Source organism: Heteronotia binoei, chromosome 2 (genome assembly GCF_032191835.1).
Source record: "Heteronotia binoei isolate CCM8104 ecotype False Entrance Well chromosome 2, APGP_CSIRO_Hbin_v1, whole genome shotgun sequence".
Taxonomy (NCBI): domain Eukaryota; kingdom Metazoa; phylum Chordata; class Lepidosauria; order Squamata; family Gekkonidae; genus Heteronotia; species Heteronotia binoei.
This window is the reverse complement of record NC_083224.1, coordinates 90,873,386-90,879,841: the sequence shown is the minus strand read 5'-3', so window position 1 is coordinate 90,879,841 and position 6,456 is coordinate 90,873,386.

Genomic DNA, 6,456 nt, shown 5'->3' with positions numbered 1-6,456 from the left:
TGAGTTAAACTGTGTATTTTATGCAGCCAGCCCCTCACCCATTCATTGCTTCCTTCTCTAGTACCTGGCTTACTCTAGAATGAGACTGCACTTCCTCTGCAGTCCTGACTGGCTCCTTTTTGAGCACCATTTTTGTTCAAACTGGCCTCTTTTCTAGCAGCAGTGAAGCTGCAGTATTGCAGTCCAAGTGCTGTTCACAACCTGAGTTCGATTCCAGTGGAAGCTGGGTTCAGGTAGCCTGCTCAAGGTTGACTCAGCTTTCCGTAAAAAAGATCTTCAATAAGAGGCTGATTACAGCCTTCCATCCTTCCAAGGTTGGTAAAATGAGTACCCAGCTGGGGGGTAAAGTGTAGATGACTGGGGAAGGCAATGGCAAACCGCTCCGTAAAAAGTCTGCCATGAAAATGTCATGATGCAACATCACCCCAGAGTTGGAAATGACTGGTGCTTGCACAAGGGACTACCTTTATCTTTTTAGCAGGCCTTCAGGGCAGCAAACAGAAATGAATCAGTGCAAAAAAGGTAAGCTTTTAGGGTACAACTTGGGAGTCCAGTCTCTTTTTTCCAAGCTAAAAATATGTCCTTACCCTCAAATTCAGTCTGGTATTAATGAAAACATTTAAAAAGTATGAAATACTGTGCCTAACGGTTAAAACTGCTGTGGAGTGCAGCATTAATATCCAGTTATAGCTGGAGTCTAGTATCTTTCTAATCTAATGTTACTGCTATGCTGAGCTCTCTCTCCCTTTTCTGGGCAGCATTGTTTGTAATTGAACTCCCAGATATTTCATGGCCTCCCCAAGCCACCTCTGGAGTTCCTTTTTGGCCAGTCAAATTACATTGCTCCCTCATGTGGACCGTATGACCTTAACAAGACAACAAATTATTTTGACTACTGAAGTCAGCTCCTGCACACTACTGAACTAATATGTACCTTAAAAGTGCTTTTATAAGCAGGACAACTTATATTTTTACAACTGTTTATATTTTGTTTTCCGTTCTGTATTCCTGATGAAAAGTATATGCTTCCATCACAAACAGAAAGTGAACATCTAGCTTGGTGGCCTGTTGATTTCATCTTCATATCTTAAATTTTGGGGTAACAAACTTATTTTTTAAAATTTGATATTCTGGCTAGCTGGCATTTGTTAATTTTGTTTTCAGTTTAAAACAGAGAGCATCGGTCAGTTACTTAAGGCAAATAAGGGTATGGGCACTTCTGCTGGTATCAGCATGTTGAAGATGAAATTCCCAACCATTGATAGGAACCACGTCTGAAATTATTTCTCAAAGGTTTATGAAAAGGTATAAATATATTTTAAAATAAGCTTGGGAATCTTTTAAACTAGCTTGTTACTAGATTTTCTGATCCTCTTAATACCTAAAGGAAGGGATATTGTGTAGAGGCTATTTGTACATAGAATCAAGGAATATTTTTATTGAAAAGCTTGGTAGATGTTTGCTGTTGGTGTGTTCTTTGTGTCAAACGCCTGATTACAGCATACCAAAGGAGAGAAAATTGTTTGAGTGTACCCCAGCTTTGGCTAAGCAGAAGTTACCAGCCTTAGTAGCTGAATAATAGCTGGTTAGCCTGTTTTGGTACAAAAGGCACTACAGGACTTTGAGTGGATAATATGAGTATACATGGAGGCTATACATTTTCTTTGGAAGAAAAATGTGAAGGATGTAAAGTGTAAGAAAAAATGACAATGCAATAAGAATGGTGTATTTAAAGCCAAAGGTAAGTGACATGAGTCCTTTCAGGATATAGAATGATTCCTTTTTTATCTAGCTGTTGCTTGGCTTGTGCAAAAAAATAAAACTTCCCCTAGCTCTTGAAAGACAAAGGCTTTTTATATTCTTTCTTATAGCATAATAGCTGGTACGAGTTACCATGTGATTCTGTACAATTTCTCTCTCATCAGAAAGCACGACTTTGTTCTAACATCTGATCTAATGGCTTGGGACCAGAAGCAAATAGTTTTGAGCTGCTGCAGGTCATCCAGTGAGTGTATTCTTTGAAAGAACATTCTTGGTCCAGATAAACATTTTAAATTTTAAAAAATGTGTCATATCAGTGGGGCTAGTATTTGAGACTTTTTCTATACTGCTCCTTAGCATTTAATCTAAAATTCTTTACAAGTACTGTAGAACTAAAAAAACAAGTTGAACCATAAAACCAGGATATTGATAACACCAGAGCATGTCATACCAAAAAAAACCTACTAAATCATTAAAGAATTGAGTCACAATCATAAACCCATCAACCAATAAAATAACAGCAGAACGCCCTAAGAATCATCCAGACACTGAGTCCCCAAATGTCTGGGTGACGTGACCTGGTACTGAAGAATGAAGAGGTCAAGTAAAGTGATGAGGATGGAATTCCATAAGAAGCAACTTAGAAGACTCTTGCCTCCTCCATTTACTTCTCTGCTTGTCTAGGTGCCTCAATGCCACTTTAAAGGTATTTGTAACTAAACCCCTTAAGTGATTTATATATACAAATGTATAGTAGCCTTGACTGATGTGCTGGGATGGGGCCAAATACATCTGTATGTGTCAAGCAAATCTACAGCAATGCCAACTGAAGGCTGATAGTTTTAGCATTCCAATAATAAAAAAAACAAGTAGGGAACCTGCAATGACCTGTGGAGATCATTTTTCCCTGTATCCCCATCTCACACGCTATTTCATTGCTCTCCTATCACTTCCATTCTCTTCCCTTTCCCTTCTTTCCACTCACCAACCAAGCTATTTTACCTGCTCCAACTAGCTTTTTAAAATTTATTCATATTCTATCTTTCTCCCCAATGGGGACCCGAAGCAGACTGCACCATTATCTTCCATTTTATGTTCATGACAGCCCGGGGGGGGGGGGTTGATAGGGCTGAGAGAGAGCAATTGATCTATGGTCACTCAGGAGTAGGGTAGCCAGTTCTGTGTTGGAAATACCTGGAGGTTTTGGGGGAGGAGCCTGTGGAGGGCAGGGTTTGGGGCACAATTCCATAGAATCCAACTTCCAAAGCAGTCATTTTCTCCAGGTGAACTGATCTATCACATGGAGATCAGTTGTAATAGCAGGTCTCCAGCGATCATCTGGAGGTGTCAGCTCTGAGACTATCCTCAAAGAAGACTTCCAGAATATTCAGAAAGTTGGCTTTATTGATATAGCAGATGCTTCACACAAAAGTGTCAAAATTGAAGGCACCTGGGAGGGCCTCAGAGATATATACCTTATCTCGGACCATTACATTGCCCGCTCAAAATTAAACTCAAGAAACTGCCAAAATACATACAAATTAGTTCTCGCAAGACTTCGTTTTGCAGACAGTGGGCAGCAAAGCTGTCTCCAGGAATAGATAACAATGATCTTGAATGCCAGGCTGTGTATATGCTTCTGGGGTGTAGTGCATACTTAAGTGTTACACAGAAAAGTTTAGAAGCAATGTAGCAAAAGAGGCCTGGTACATAAAGGTATAACAAAACAGCAGAATATATAAAATGGCAAGGACCCTTGACAGGAGGCTGCCACGCAAAATAGACCTGTTGATAAATAACAAAGGTCAACATTTAAGAACTTCAATACCTACTTTCATATAATAAAGTCCAGTGTCAAAAATTCACATATGAAGTCCTTTCATAAATCAATAATCAATCCATATGATTCTCAATGACTTCAAGAAAATGCTGGTGTCTTCTCATTCACTTCATAGAAAGAAGTTTAAATTGCTTGTCCTAATAAATTCAATAAAAGTGCTTACAAAATTCTTGTGTATTATTCCTTAATCCAATTCCAGGTTTAACATACAGCATGGACATTTACTGTAGCCTTCATGGATTTATTAGGACAAGCACTTCATTCAATAAAGTGAATGAGAAACCTCAGCACCAAAATAGCTATCAACCATCAACCATCAAAACCATCAAGAGTTCTTCCCAGCCTCCTAAACATCCTGTTTGACTCCCTTGGTCCTATCCACCCCCATCACCCCACCCACTGGCACCTGGCTCCATGGTGGCCCAGGCAACCTTGGTTTCTGCATCTTCATCTGTCATGCAGCACGTACATGCATCTGCCAGACTTGTTGTCACAACAACAAGATCTCCATCACAGTCCGGATTTCTTCAAGCTCATGGCATGGAAGATAGATTCCTGAACTTCTCACCTGACATTCAAGAAGCGTTGCTAAATGCCAGAGAATCCTTCAATTTATGAACCTATTGGGTGAAGTGGAGATGGTTCAAGTCTTACGCAATCTCCAGAAGCATCAATCCTAGAAAGGTACTTCAGTCTGATGTGTTTTCTTATTTGGTATCCCTTTAAAAATTGGGTCTTGGTTTTTCATACATAAGGGTTCATCTTGTTGCAATATCTGCATACCACAACCTTGTAGAGGGCAGCACTCTGTTTTCTCACCATATGACCAAGGTCTTCCTAAAAGGAATGCTCGGAGTCCTTCGCCTCAAAAACCCACGGTGCCAGAATGGAACCTCTCCTTGGTGCTACACAAGCTTATGGGCAAAACCTCTTAAATCTCTGGCTACAACTGATCTTTGTCTGCTGACTTGGAAGACTGTATTCTTGGTGGCTATTTGGCAAAAAGATCGAGTGACCTCTCTGCCTATCAAAGTGACCCACCTTATACTATATTCCATAGGGACGAGGTTGTCCTACACCCAGAACCTTCTTTTCTCCCAAAGATAGTCTCTTCCATTAATTTATCTCAGCCAATTATGCTACCTTCTTTCTTCCTGGACCCCACATATGCTAGCCAGTGAGCACTCCACTCCTTTGATGTCCACAGGGCCTTGTCTTTTTACCTTGCTAGAACCAGCTCTTTTTGCAAGGACCCCACATCTTTATGACTTATGGCAAACCCATTGAAGGTCAAAAAGTGTCTACCCAATGACTGGCTAAATGGGTCACTTCCACTATTGCACTATGTTATCAGTTGACCAAAAAGACTTTGTTTATTTTTTTATTTTATTTATCTTAAATTTGTATGCTGGCCACTCCACACATGGACTCTGGGCGGCTCACAATCATAACACAACTATAACAATACCTTACGATTTTAAAAGCAGAAACACATATAAAAGATTTATAAATGTAAAACTTAGAAATAGTGCTATAAAGTTTCTTACCAAGGCGGTCTAGCTTCATTTTAGTTCTTAATTCTCTTAATTGCTCTATTAGGTGTCTGATCAATGGATGGTAATATTCAGTGACATACTAGTGGCAGCTCCTCACACATTAGTTACTGTAGGCCTGCTGGAAAAGATCAGTTTTACAGGCCCTGCAGAATTGGGAGAGATCCCGCAGGGCTCTTGTGGCCTCTGGAAGTGAGTTCCATAAATTAGGGGCTGCCACAGAGAAGGCCCTCACCCGTGTAGAGCATAATCTGGCCTCCCTTGGTCCAGGGATGGATAACAAATGTTGACTTTCTGAACGCAGTGCTCTCTGGGGTATATGTGGGGAAAGGTGGTCCCTTAGATAGACAGGTCCTTGACCATATAGGGCTTTAAAGGTCAATACCAATACTTTGAAATGGATTCTGTACACAATAGGCAGCCAGTGCAGCTCTTTCAGCACTGGTTGAATGTGCTCCCATCGAGGGAGCCCCATTAACAATCATGCTGCAGCATTCTTCACTAGCTGCAGTTTCCAAGTCAGACTCAAAGGTCTGCCTGCATTAGAGCCCACAACACAAGTGAGGTATTGACCTCTGTGGCCTTTCTGGCAGGCATCCCCTTAACAACATCTGTGCTGCTGCCACATTGGTTTTCCCCATGTAACTGATGATCTTCGAGTGGTCATCTGTGGAGTACCACCCATCCAGCCTTCCCCACTGATGGCATCTCTTGATCACTTACCTTGAGTTGATGAGATGCACTGGTAGTGTTCAAAGGAACTGAGGGCAGGGTGCCTTTCCCCTCAGTGCCAGGCATGTGCAGTCAATGCCTGTTCCCTAGAGCAGAGGAGAAACCCCACCAAAAACATCTAGAACTTTGAGACTGAGGTGATGCACAGGCAACCAAGCAAGTGTAATACTGCACAGATTACCACTTGAAGATCATTAGTTGCAGATAAGCAACCTGTTTATTCCATGACCACCTTAATTCTTTTTGCTGCCCCATATATAATAATAGGAATTACCTTTAGAGTAAAAACTTGAATGGCACCTGATACATATCTCCCTCCTCTTGTTTGAAAGAAACTCAAAATACTCCTGCAATATGGGGGTTTGATTTTGTTTCTCACAGCTTTTTAATACGAAGCCCAATTTAGATTAGAAGCAATTAAGATTTTGAGATAAGAACATTATTTAACGTATTCTAATTGGCACCCCCATCCCCACACCATGTCCAATGGTATGGTTTAGGATTCCTTTTTTAGAGCAAAGACCACTACCTTGGACTTCTGGCAGTTTACTGTCAAACCTTTGCAACAAT